This window comes from Monomorium pharaonis, chromosome 6 (genome assembly GCF_013373865.1).
Source record: "Monomorium pharaonis isolate MP-MQ-018 chromosome 6, ASM1337386v2, whole genome shotgun sequence".
Lineage (NCBI taxonomy): Eukaryota > Metazoa > Arthropoda > Insecta > Hymenoptera > Formicidae > Monomorium > Monomorium pharaonis.
Window position 1 is genome coordinate 13,511,138 of NC_050472.1, and position 12,813 is coordinate 13,523,950.

Sequence of the window (12,813 nt, forward strand, 5' to 3'; positions counted from 1 at the left end):
AAACAGTTAATCTATCTTCTTAATGATTTTATGTGATGTCTTTCGTTTTAATAAGGATATATTCTACTCAAGAACTTAAAAAAATTGAAAAAAATTTTTTAAACGTTTTAAAGATTTCTTGTGGTCACTCACAAATATATTTTATAAAAGATTTTATTAAAATACAAAAATATAACAAAGTTACAAGCATTTATAGATTGTGGCAAATTGTTATATCTATATTATAAAGCTTTAAATGGGTTTTTTATCGAAATTCTTTTTCCGATTTCTATTTTAGATGAGTGGAATTATTGTAATTGTATCAATTAGCAACATGCGTTTTTTCAACGGTTTTTTTAAATATTAGACAATGAGAATAATATAATACAAACTTAAGAGAATAATATAATACAAACTAAAATTAAGAGTGTTAAAAGATGATTTTGAGATTTAGAAATGGTCTTATGTATAATTTTGTGTGCTAAATATTTGACACCGCAGAAATTATGTTAAATTTTTAAAATAAATGGATAAAATAATCCAAAAGTGATTGTAGCTACATTTGTAAAAGTATTAAAGAAAGAGTAAATTATTCTTTTTTATTTTGTTCAACATTTTCATGTAGTATTGTTTTTCCTCTTTAAAATTTTGTTTGCCAACGTTTCTTTCAGTGATTTGTATCAATTAGAAGTTATGAACTTTTGAAATCACAGAAGTATAGTATCTTTTAAGAGTGAAGGAATTGGATACAAGCAAATTGAATATATTTAAAAAAGAATTGCCGATTTTTTTTATAAATTTGGTGTTATATAAAATGAGTATAAAATAAGTATAAAATTACATAAAAAATCACTTATAATTCTCACGCATTTCGCAGGCTTATGTATTCAATATTTACAAGTAATAAAATATTCTTCTATTTAATAAAGTATTCTTCAAACATGAAAATATGTGTGTAAAAGATTATATACATAAAATTGTCTTTCTTTAGTTCTCTAAATGTAGGTCAATTTTTGCTCTAGGTTAGAATACTCCTTAACACGTTATGTGCCATGAGCCATCGGTGAGCCGTATTAAACTTTTTTTTTCAGGATATTTTGACCATAAGAGAGAAATATTTTCACAAAATATATTAATATTATGTGTAAATACATAATTATGGCGTATGGTGCAATATTAATTCGGTTAATTATTAATGGTGCAATATTAATTCGGTTAGTTATTAATTATGCGTGTGGTCTGCTATTACCCTTACGGAAAAAACACTCTAATTTTGAGAGTTTACACTCAAAATTGAGTATTAATACTCGATTTTGGGAGTTTACTCCCAAATTTAGGTGTATACGCTCAAATTTTGAGTATTTACACTAAATATTGAGTGTTTATACTCAAACATTGCGTGTGTACATCCAATGATTGTGTGTTCATACCAAAATTTGTACTTAAATATTGAATATTTAAAAGTATACTCTCAACATTTGGATATGACACTCAATAAATGAGTATATACTTCCAACATAAAGTGTGAACACTGAAACGTTGGAGATGTACATCTATCGGTTAAAGGTATACACTTAATATTGAGTGTGCACTCTTCAAACATTGGATTAGAAAATGTTAAATAAGAACAAAAGCAAGAAAAACAAGTTCAACCGAAACATTCAACTATAGTGTTCAGCTGGCTTTGAGTATTAATTTGAGTATTACTTTCAACTTGGATGTTTGCTATCTAATTGAGTGTTAATTTCAATGTTATTCTTAAATTTAGGATTAACATTGAAATTAACACTCAATTAGATGGCAAACATTCAAGTTGAGAGTAATAACACTCTAATTAAAAGTAAATTAAAGAACAAACACTCAAGTTGAGTGTTTACACTGAATTGAGTGTTTACCCCTTGTCCCAAATTATGCTCAACTTGAGTATTTTTTAAGTGTTATTTTTAGTGTTTTTTCCGTAAGGGTAATTTCTAAATTTGAGATCAAGTACTAATACTAAAATTTTTAATTACTTTATATAAAAATGATCTATTAAAATCGATCGATTGTTTTTAAAAATATTTATATTTATTTTTGAAAACATTCCATACAGTACCAAAAATTTTCAAAGATATTTCAGAAATATTTCAACTAAAAAGTGAAATTTCATAAAAAATGCAAAATACATCTGTGACATTTCTAAAGCTTTTGAATAACAAAATATTTATAATTCTTGAACTTAAAATTTTATAAAAAACGTTGCTGAATAATTCAGTCAACAAATAGTTTTTATTTACATCAAATCTAGATTTGCAATTTGAAAGAATTACGTAATTTGGGATCCTAAATAATTTCTAGAGTTTTCAATTTTTAGGATTTGCCGCTCGGCTCCATATTGAAAAAATTGTACAAAAAAAGCAGTTTTTCTTGCAATATCCCTTTTGGTTGGTTTTGTGACAAAAATAGTTATTATCAATATGATAAAGTTCTCTAGAACTTTTGTCTATAACCTTTTTTGTAGGTTAAATAATTTTGGACTTACAGCGACACGAGATAAACAATATTCCGTTGAACTATTTCTTTTTATCTGAATTTCTTAAAAAATATCAATTAATAATTGCTTGTTGACATTATTAATTATCATTAACTGACTTCTTACTTCCACTGAAATATAACTGGAACATGCGCGGCGGTAGAATTCTTTGTTAAAAAGTGATTTAAAAGACAGTGTTTTAAGAGGTATCCTTGTCCTTTTTAATCCTTAGAAAGCACACAAGTGCACATAGGGTATAGCCCACGCAAACTTTACGCTTCATATATACATATCGTTAGTTTCATTCAGTAATTTTTTAAAAATAAAATATTCAATAGCGTCATTACAGCACGCATTAAAAGACGGTGGGATGTATCATACCCCGTATGCTCTTTACGTAATTTTTTGGAGGGTGTACCCTCTAAGGATTAAGTTAAAATGCGCATGCGTAGTAGATAGTAGTGGAAATGGTAGTGCTGTAAAAAGTTTAAGGTGAGCTTTAAATTGTAGACATTAAATTTCAGTTGCTTTTTCCAAATAAATATCTAATATTTAGAAAACAAAATGGTAAAATACTATTGTATTAATAGTTGTAAACAAATGTGGAATCCAGACAAAACAGATTTATATAATAGGCTTATATTAGTAGTAAAGACAAGTCATTTAGATAAATATTTATAAAATATTCAAATAAATATTATAAATATTTTGTAAATATTTTATAAATATTGTATGCTGTCTGGGATATAATTTAGCTTTATCAAAAGAACAGAATAAAAACATATTTTTATAAGTTATTCTACATGTTATTTCGCATACGTAAAAATTAGTAAAAAACTGTAAATTTATATTTATTTTTAAATATTATTTAACTATACGTTTTATGTTTCTGACATCTATTGAACTGATATGTAACAAATATGTATTCATAAGCATCAAGTGTTCATGGATCATCGCGAAGTGCTAGGTTGCGTACGATCTTCAAAGTCAAGCAATGTCGATGGCGGTTCAGAGTTGGATGGATGACCGCAGAAGTTATTAGGCAATATCAGATGTGACTATATTGTCAGCATATGAACATTCATATATTTGACATATGTTGCCGTCATGTTGCTATTAACATGCTGTTGGTTGCGGATGGCATACCAATGATAAGAAGTTGCCGTCAATTTGCTGTCAATATGCTGTTAATCACGGATGACAAATTGACAACACGAGTTATCGTCAAGTTGCTGTCACAAATCACTTTTTTGCGAGTAGCAAATTGATGCTGATATGTTACAATCAATCTGCCGTTGTTAGAATTAGAATTCACGTGAGTTCAGTTCGACAGACATAATGCTAATTTACCTTGTTCTATCAAGTTTGTCAAAATTAGTTGCTTCAACGATTGTTGGCGATTTGACAGCAAACTCGCTGCATTTGGCTATCTGGGTAATAAGTCTCACATACAATCTAGCATAAAAAATCGTTTCGTGTGCTCAAGGCTTTACTCAATTGTAACATCTACATAATTTTCATTACACTTTCCAAGTCATCGTTAACCCTCAGTTCCTATACTATCGAAATTTTACATTTTTCCTACACTGGGTCTGTGGGACCCGAGCAATTTTCAAACGCTTGTATCTCTGGATCAAATTAAAGGAGGCAAGTCATGTAACGCGCTGAAAATTGAGTGATTTTTTGGAATTTTGTTTGAGGAAATTATACAACCAATTCTTTTGAAATTTTCAGGGTACCCAGTGAACACATTTTATAGCGGCAATATAACATGGAAGTTACATGTAATTTAACATTGTTATTCTTGTGATATGTAGGTGATATGCTATATGACATGGAAATAACCTGTTACTGTAATATTTGTTATACGCAAGTGATATAGCTGTTATACATCGTTTTGGCATTACAGTTATTCAACAAAAATTGTATAATCGTAACATAACACGTTTGTATCAATGTTATTACGGAACGATGCGTCGTAGTTGAATCAGAAATCAGACAACATTATAACATCCTGAATGACAGATCTATTTGATAATAAAAAAAATTATTATAAAGATATTGTTTTCAAAAATAACGGTTTGTCTACAATTACTGCGCACAAAAAATTCACAAAATCTAAATTCATCATGTGCTGAACAAAAACAGAATAATAAATGTATACTATTCAATTTTTCTTAGAATTATGATCTATATAGTTAACTATCTAATTAATCATTTGAACGCTTCAAAGATTAGTGCTAAATAGATCGCAATTTCCATCAAATTATTAAGGTTATGGAAAAAGATAAATTTAACAATGAAATTAATAAGTAAATAAATTAATGCTATTTATTTTTAATGTTTTGCAAAGTTTAATTGCTTTTATAAAAAATAATATATATAGTTGCGTCAGTTTATAACATATAGGTATATGTAGACAATAACAAGTACCCATACCGATGAGTCAAATTGGCGTAGCAGGTAGAGTACAAGGTTCGTCATCCTAAGGTCCCGGGTTCAAACCTAGCAGCGGCAAGAATAAAATAAAAAATAACAATTGAAATTTAATTAATTAATAAAAATTTATCCTAAATTTAGTATGTGCTGTTGATAAAAATAATTTAAAAAAAAAAAGAATTTTTTATTTTATTTTATTTTTCTTTGTAACTGTTGTGTGACGGTTAGATAACATATTATATTGCTGAGTCGGAAATTGTAACTTACATGTAAGTTACGTGTAATTTCAGAGTAACGTAACCTGTTATACTCGGTTACATTGCTGTTACACTACTGCTATATTACTGTGTTCACTGGGTATGTTATTGTAATATTGAACTACTAAAAAAATATTTTTTGACAGAAAAATAATATGTATTTTATAAATAATAATAATGTAAATCTAATGCGTCGACGTTGAAGTCACTTGTCGGCGTGCAATGTAACGCTGCTTGTATTCATCTAAAACAAAAAACCAAATAGATTTCTTTTTTGTACGGTTTGCGTTATCGATTGAACCTATTGTTAAAGAAAATAATGCAAAATTGTAAAAATGGCGACACGTAGAAAAAAAAGTATTGATTTTTACAAAAAATTTTCGTGTTAATTATGCAATAAAAATAATTTATTTAAACAATACAATTACAAATAAAGGTTCAATTTATGAGGAAAGTATTTATCTAAACGTATACACAAGGAGAACTCAATCGGATGAATAGTTTCTGAGTTATCTTGCACGCCAATTTTAAAAAAGTAGTTTGGAGAAAAACGCGTTTAAAGTTCGAGTAACAAAATTGTGAAAAAATCGTAATTTATTTTAACTTACCGCAGTTTTTTGCTAATCTGCGATTCCAGGGTCATAGAGCAGATCTTCCTGTTTTTCGAACATTATTCTAACACAGTCAGGTTAACATTTATTACAGAGGGATCGAAAGACTGAGTTTCCGACTCGTCTACATGAGTGCTCCGCCCAATTCGACCGTCTTTTTCGACGAAAATAACATAGAAGAAACTCTCAAATCGGTTTCTACTATTTTTTTTAATATTCTACGGAAAATTTCCTATAAATTTAAGTAAGAAAAAAAAATTGCTAAAAAATTTCGATTTACATGACTTGCCCCCATTAATGTAGAATAAACTTTTTTTTTCAAATTCAACACCAGAATCTCAAGAAAAAAAATATGCAATTTGGAATTTTTCAAATTTAATAGTTTTTTAAATATTTAAAAAAATATAAAAACTTTTTTAAAAAACATTTTTTCAAAATTAAATATCTCTACTTCAAATCAAGATAAAAGAACTTTACTAGTAATAAAATAAAAAATCTTGAGTTGTACTTTAAGACTGTAAGTCATTTTGTGGTTTATTTCAAAAAACATTTTTTTTTTGAAAAATAAAAATCAGTAAATTGAGCCTTTTTTGATCCTTCTTTTTTATCGTATTTAGGTCATTTTCGCATAGAAAGAAATATTGTTTGGGTCTATTTTTTTATTTTTTATTTAATTAAGTGTAATATTTATAAAATATAACATTTTTGTAAATAAATTATTTATAATTAATAAATATTCGTTTTTCTGGATGAAAAACAATGAAAAGGTTCATTTTGTTCTCAAATTCTTACAGTGATTCAAGGTACGCTGCAACGAGCTCGGCATCTCGACGAACAGATGATCGTGTCTCTATTGCCTCTAAATAATAAATACGTAAACAAATTATAAGTATACTAGATGTAAACAATACCAATTGAATGATATAGTAATAGTCAAACACACGTGTTTACCAGTGCTCTGCTCGGAAGGTAAGTAACAACTGGCTCACCGTGAGCCGCTTACACTTACAATTAGTCAGTCTCTCTCTCTCCCCACCTCGTGCCGCTCGAGTTCTCCCCTCTCTAGATTTGTTTACTGGTAAAGCCTACACCTATGAGTGGAACGTTTCTGATAAGATTACGAAAATACACTATAATGTTAACATATACACTTCATATGCACTATCAATATTCATTTATCATTTAAAACATTTTAAGTAACAAAATAATCATTTCAAGCAATAGTTACCTGTATTTTAATTTTCGGCATACTACACTTTTTGTAACATTCTTCTTACATTGGATCCGTGGGATCCGTAATTTTTTTCCTATATGCACTGCTTAGCAGCTGGGGTTGGACTAATTGTGAGTCGGCTTGGGCATCAGAGTAGTTAAGGGTATGTCAAAGCCCCTTCCCCCTCTAGTCCGGATCCCTCTTCCCTCTTAGTATAGAATAGCGTTACAAATAGGCGAAGAAAAGGTGCCCGATCTATCAGCCCAGTGTAAGAACTGAAGGTTGAAGTTAAAAATAGAAGTTGCAATATTTGCAGCAATTGTTATAATTTTCTTTCCACTGAATAACGTTTTTGCAGAATATCTTTGGACATTGTAGAAAATATTGGAAATATATACTGAAACTCATTATTCGTTAGTGATAGATATTATTCTTAAAATTCGAACAATTTTTTAATAAAAAGATAAGCCAAGAAACTGCTAGTACCGTTATCATATAGTTATAAGAAACGATTATACCATTTATAAGTTATGTTACACATGAAAATTATAATATTCTATCTAAATATTGTTTGATGAGAGTATTAGTGTCTCAATTGAAGAAAACTTTAAACGCACCATTTTATGACGTTGAAAGGTGTAAAAAATAAAAATAAAAAACACAAAAATTTTCAAAGAAAACATGGCAAATGCCGTCCTTTTTATTTTTTGTACTGAGCTAATTTTTCTCGCTACATTTGTTGAAATGGCATCTACATACACGTGTAAATCTATGAAATATGCAGATATGTGCAGAGATAATAGCAAAAAATATGAAAAAATAGGAATTATCGCCATAAGGACATCATCTTGGATCCGCTATATTAAATTAATAGAATCATCGTTTACTATAACTTATTATGCCACCAAATCCAGGTGGCTGAGATAATTCAACGGCGAATTTATATAAAAATATAATATTGAACAAAGAAAAATTTGAAAAATAATAAGAGATAGCGATAAACTAAGGCTGGATTCGAAAAAAGCATACTTGAAAACTGTACGAGTATAACGTTTCTGAGATTCATCGATTTTTTCTCAAAGTGAAAAGAAGACAAATTTTTTGTCATTCTGGGCCGAAACAGATTAAATTACGTTGTCGAATTAGGCCTTAGACGGCATCATGCCTTGATTTAAAACTGTTCAAGATTCAGCATGTATTGAGTTCGCGCCGTCACGTCAGATGGCAGCAGCTATCGATCACCGTTCGCGTAGATCGTGGTGCGCCAGCATGCGCATATCACCAGAATTAACTACTTCGGTACGTGTGCTCTATGGCGGCGGTTCACTTTCGTTCATCGTGCTATTGTTTCAACATAGTTTTTGGTGCTTGAATCTATTCGTGAGATCATAGGAGATTCATCCGACAATTACTCAAGGAAGAACTCATTTAATTATCATTGAGAATCTCATCTGTACTGCTCTAGTGCATCAACATCAAGAGGCTCAAGCTCACCACGCTACGCGCACGCCGGCGCCGCATGATACCGGCTCACGGGCATCATCGTCGTCACCGGTAACAAATTAATATAATTTCTGCCGAGTGAGTGGACAGTGTTTAATGACTCTAGACAATCTATTTATTACATTAGTGTGCTCAAAACCGAATAACCGCATGTAACGTGTCTCAATAAGATCTGTGATAAATATACGGTACGACTCGGACATCACGATGAGTCCACGTGACAGGTAATTGTAGTGCATTTAATTTAACACCTGTTCCACGAACGTCCTCTCACCCTGCTTAACATCCTCAGAGGTTAACCAGCGATCTCTTCGCAGAGTCGCGAATAAAAACATTAGTTAGAACCACTTAAAAATCTTTTTTCATATAACACCATGTACCTTATTTTTAAGATTCTAAAACATTATTTAAGACAAAACAATTTTTCGATTTTGTTGTGAGTGTGCGGCACTCACACAAGTAATAGCGCGATACTGATAAGGGTGTCGAGTGACACCTCGCGAGACGACACTGTCCGGCCTTCACATCGGACGTCGCACCGGCCTTCACGCCGGACATTGCATCGGGCAATGTACCCGGTTGCCACCCGATTCGCCACCCGAAATCTACTGATTTCCGGTGGAATGCACATAGCTAGCAATTGCTGGCTAAGCCAGTGCACAGGCCAAAGGCCCGTGCTCACGAGTGATATCCCCTAGCAACAGACTGAAAAGCGGGGTATATAAACGCCGAAGAAAGAGAACGAGTGGGCTCAGTATCAATTAACATAGCGACGAATCTATGTCGTTCTTTGTAATACTGAATTGTACTTGAACATTGCGACACTCAACTATTCGGATTCAATACTTGAGAACTGTACACATTAGAACAAATATATCTCTCTTTTTTACAACTCTCGGCGTTATTTCTACGCAACCTGATCCCGAGGAGTCATTGGCAGCAATCTCGTACCGTGTCCCGAGACCAGGGGCACAACAATTTTTTGAAAATTTTACATAGATGTTACCCCTTAATGCAAAAATATGAAAACAAAAGATATTTATTTCTTTACATTTTTAATTAAAATAAATATACATTTTAAACATAAAAATACATTTCTTTTCGTTTTTATATAAATTTCTTAAATATTCCATATTAGATATCAAGGTTGAGAAGTAACGCATTATTTGTAAGGCCGTTAACGTTTTTTTTGTAATAAACTAGTAGTAACAGAGTTACTTTTCTTTTTCTGAAAATGTAATGATAACGTAGTGACATTTTTTTTTAGTAATAACAAGTTTAAAAATTACATTTATCGTTACTTTTTACACTTTAAATTTCATATTTATAACATAATTTTTATAATTCAATCTTCAATCTTCATCGACCAATTATCTTAAAGATGTAAGTAAAAATACCGTTTTGTGTAGATTTTGACCTCCTAAACATAAAATAAAAAAATTCGTGGGATTTAGGGTCTTGAAAATTAAACAATAACATTTATATTTATAGAAATTTGGATGTATATAAAAATTAATCAACTTAGAGTATACAACATAACAAGTTGATTTGTTTTAATTAACCAGAATATAAAATTGAGTAAGAGCAAGTCGAAATATGAAAATTCAAAAAAAAATTTTTAATAAATAAAAAACAAGAAAAATAAAAAACTAAATCTTCCTCGTTACTTCAAATTTCGGCAGAGAGTAAGATTAAAAGATTAATGAAAGATTAAGTCATTTTAGTTTTTTTGTTATAGTATATTTAGAGATGCGCACGAGAGGATATAAATCTCGATCTCGTCTTGAAATCGAGACGAGATTCGTGATCGATATTACTTGCCATATTCGAGATCAAGATCAAGATTTAATATGTCAAGATCTCGGTGAGATCAAGATTATTAAAAAATTTTGTCGAGATCTTGTTAAAATCTCGACAAAATATTTTATTACTTCACCAATTAGGCAACAATAATTTCGGCGCCGCGCGCCGTAGCTGCGTTTATAAACAGCGCAATGCATAGGCCAATATTCATAGTCAATCTGTTACGTACACAACCGAACGCCATCGATATCAAAGAAATGATCCGACAACTACAATCGTATATTCGCACAGCTCATTCGCGGCAGCACCTCCCAGGTCTCCAAAATTCTTACTTTTCGCGCGCTCCCTCTCTGTGACGTCGCTCTCGCTTTGTGCGGCGCGGACTTCACTTTTACGGAAGGTCTCTGTGCGATAGCATCGAACACTATTTTCCGAGACATTAATTGCTTGTGCGTTTCGGGTGATTAAAGTGCGCTTTATACTGTGGTTCCTCATACGCGTAATATCTCTGGTCCAGCTCTTGGTTCGTCCGTCTCATTATCGCCTACGCAAATTCGCTGCGTAACGACCACGAGTAGGCTTGCGGGCACCGCGCTCTCATGTGCATCGCGCGTGGCTTGCGTGGTAAAACCAACGCCGAAAAGCTGATATCTGAGCAATCACTGCATTGCTTGCACATCTCAAGGTGCAACCACGTCAGTCTCTCTCCCTAGTCCTGTTCCTCTCGATCACTTACATTCATCCTTAACGTGACGGGCACACGCGCTAAGGGTCGCAACGCGAACATGCGCTCCGCGCGTGGCATATCTCGGGCGCGCTATAATCCACGCGCATTCAAGGAAGGATCGACCGCCGGAAACAAATCTTCTCGCGCTTGTTAAGAGTAACTCAACGTAACCTTTGCACGACTCGTCCCAGAATCAACATTAAGGATGCCGACAATCAAAAGGTAACCGAAACACAATCCTATAATTTAAGATCATCTTAAGGTGCTGTCCCATGGCAGCCGGAATCCGGAAAACGGAATCTCGGAAAAGTTATAGAGAAGGGATCAGCCAATCAGAAATTTCGCGCGTTTCTCCTAGTAGACAGTTAGGCACGTTCAAAAAACACAACAAAGATTGATTTACGAGGTTAACAAGGTTAACTTTTCATTTTATTTGGCAATATTTTTTAAAATCTTTTTCACCATGAGTAAAAACATATCAGTGGTAAATTAATTTGATTATTTTATTGACTGCAATTATAATTTTTTGTAAGATACATAGTTCATTAGAAGAAATTATAAGATATTTTTGTAAATATAAAATAGGTTAGGTTATTAATTAACCGATATATAAACAATAATAAAGGAGATGGTAATATGGCCAGTGCAGATAATATAGCCACTCATATTATCTTCATTATTAGCTGACAAATTCTAGTAATTATTTATGATATCATTTGTTTAGTAGCCTACTGTTATATAATAATATGACAAAATACAACAATCAACATTTGTTATAAAACTTACTTTTAAGAATTTCGAAAATTTTTTAAGGTACATTTTAACACTTAATTACACATACTTCCTCATTCTTTTTAAACTTAACCGCATTATTATCCAAATGTATGTACACTTGAGTACTTAATTTCTTATTATTTAACTCTTTATTCAGCTGTATATATTTCAAGTTATACAAAATTCAATAAGATGTTGTCAATATGGCCGTCTAAATGTGCTAGTAATGTGGTCACTTTTGAGATCTCCATCGACAAAATTCCTCGATAAATCGATTAAAGGTTTAATTTAAAACTGTTTATTTTTTTAAATCTTTTAAATGAATAAGGTTCTTTAGATTTAGGTTATTTTTATTTAACTTCTATTAAATGTAAATAAAAATCACCTTTTTAATATAACAACTTATTTTATATAAATATATATGTTTCTAACAAAATACTAGCTGTGACCTTTTTAAACAAAACCAATTTTTTTACATTTATTTTGTGATGGCCATATTACCCTATCTATTTCTCTTCGGTCCATTATGCAGCAGGGTAATGAAAATGCAAATAAAAAAATAATGCATTACTTATTAATTTTTTAATAAGTAATTATTTCTTTAATCATTAATTATTAAAACGGTAATCCGAAATGGAAAAAATCGCATTTTTTATTTTAAAAGTAATGCGTAATAAAAAAAATCGCATTACTTATTTCAAAAGTAATGCATAATGAAAAAAATCGCATTAATTATTTCAAAAGTAATGCGTAATAAAAAAAATCGCATTAATTATTTTAAAAGTAATGCGTAACGAAAAAAATCGCATTACTTATTTTAAAAGTAATGCGTAATAAAAAAAATTGCATTCATTATTTCAAAAGTAATGCGTAATTAAGAATCTTCGCATTAGTTATTGAAAAAAATATTCTTTAATGAAACCGTAATGCATTACAAAAAGTAATGCATTATTTAGAACCCTGTTATGCAGTATCGTTACATTTTTATAAATAAT

At 30.9% G+C, this 12,813-nt stretch overlaps 2 protein-coding genes and 1 long non-coding RNA gene across 6 annotated transcripts in view; 1 reads left to right on the forward strand and 2 right to left on the reverse strand.

The window, feature by feature from the left end:
• LOC105831606 overlaps positions 1–12,813 on the reverse strand; it is an 81,832-nt gene that overhangs the window by 48,297 nt on the left and 20,722 nt on the right. The gene's annotated exons all lie outside the window — the stretch shown is intronic.
• LOC105833732 (doublesex- and mab-3-related transcription factor 1) overlaps positions 1–12,813 on the forward strand; it is a 104,681-nt gene that overhangs the window by 45,463 nt on the left and 46,405 nt on the right. The window lies entirely within an intron of this gene.
• Positions 6,348–7,143, reverse strand: LOC114255314. The gene is made up of 2 exons (XR_003626595.2): positions 7,027–7,143; positions 6,348–6,889 (listed from the first exon to the last, which is right to left on the reverse strand). It is a non-coding gene; the product is annotated as an uncharacterized LOC114255314 (long non-coding RNA).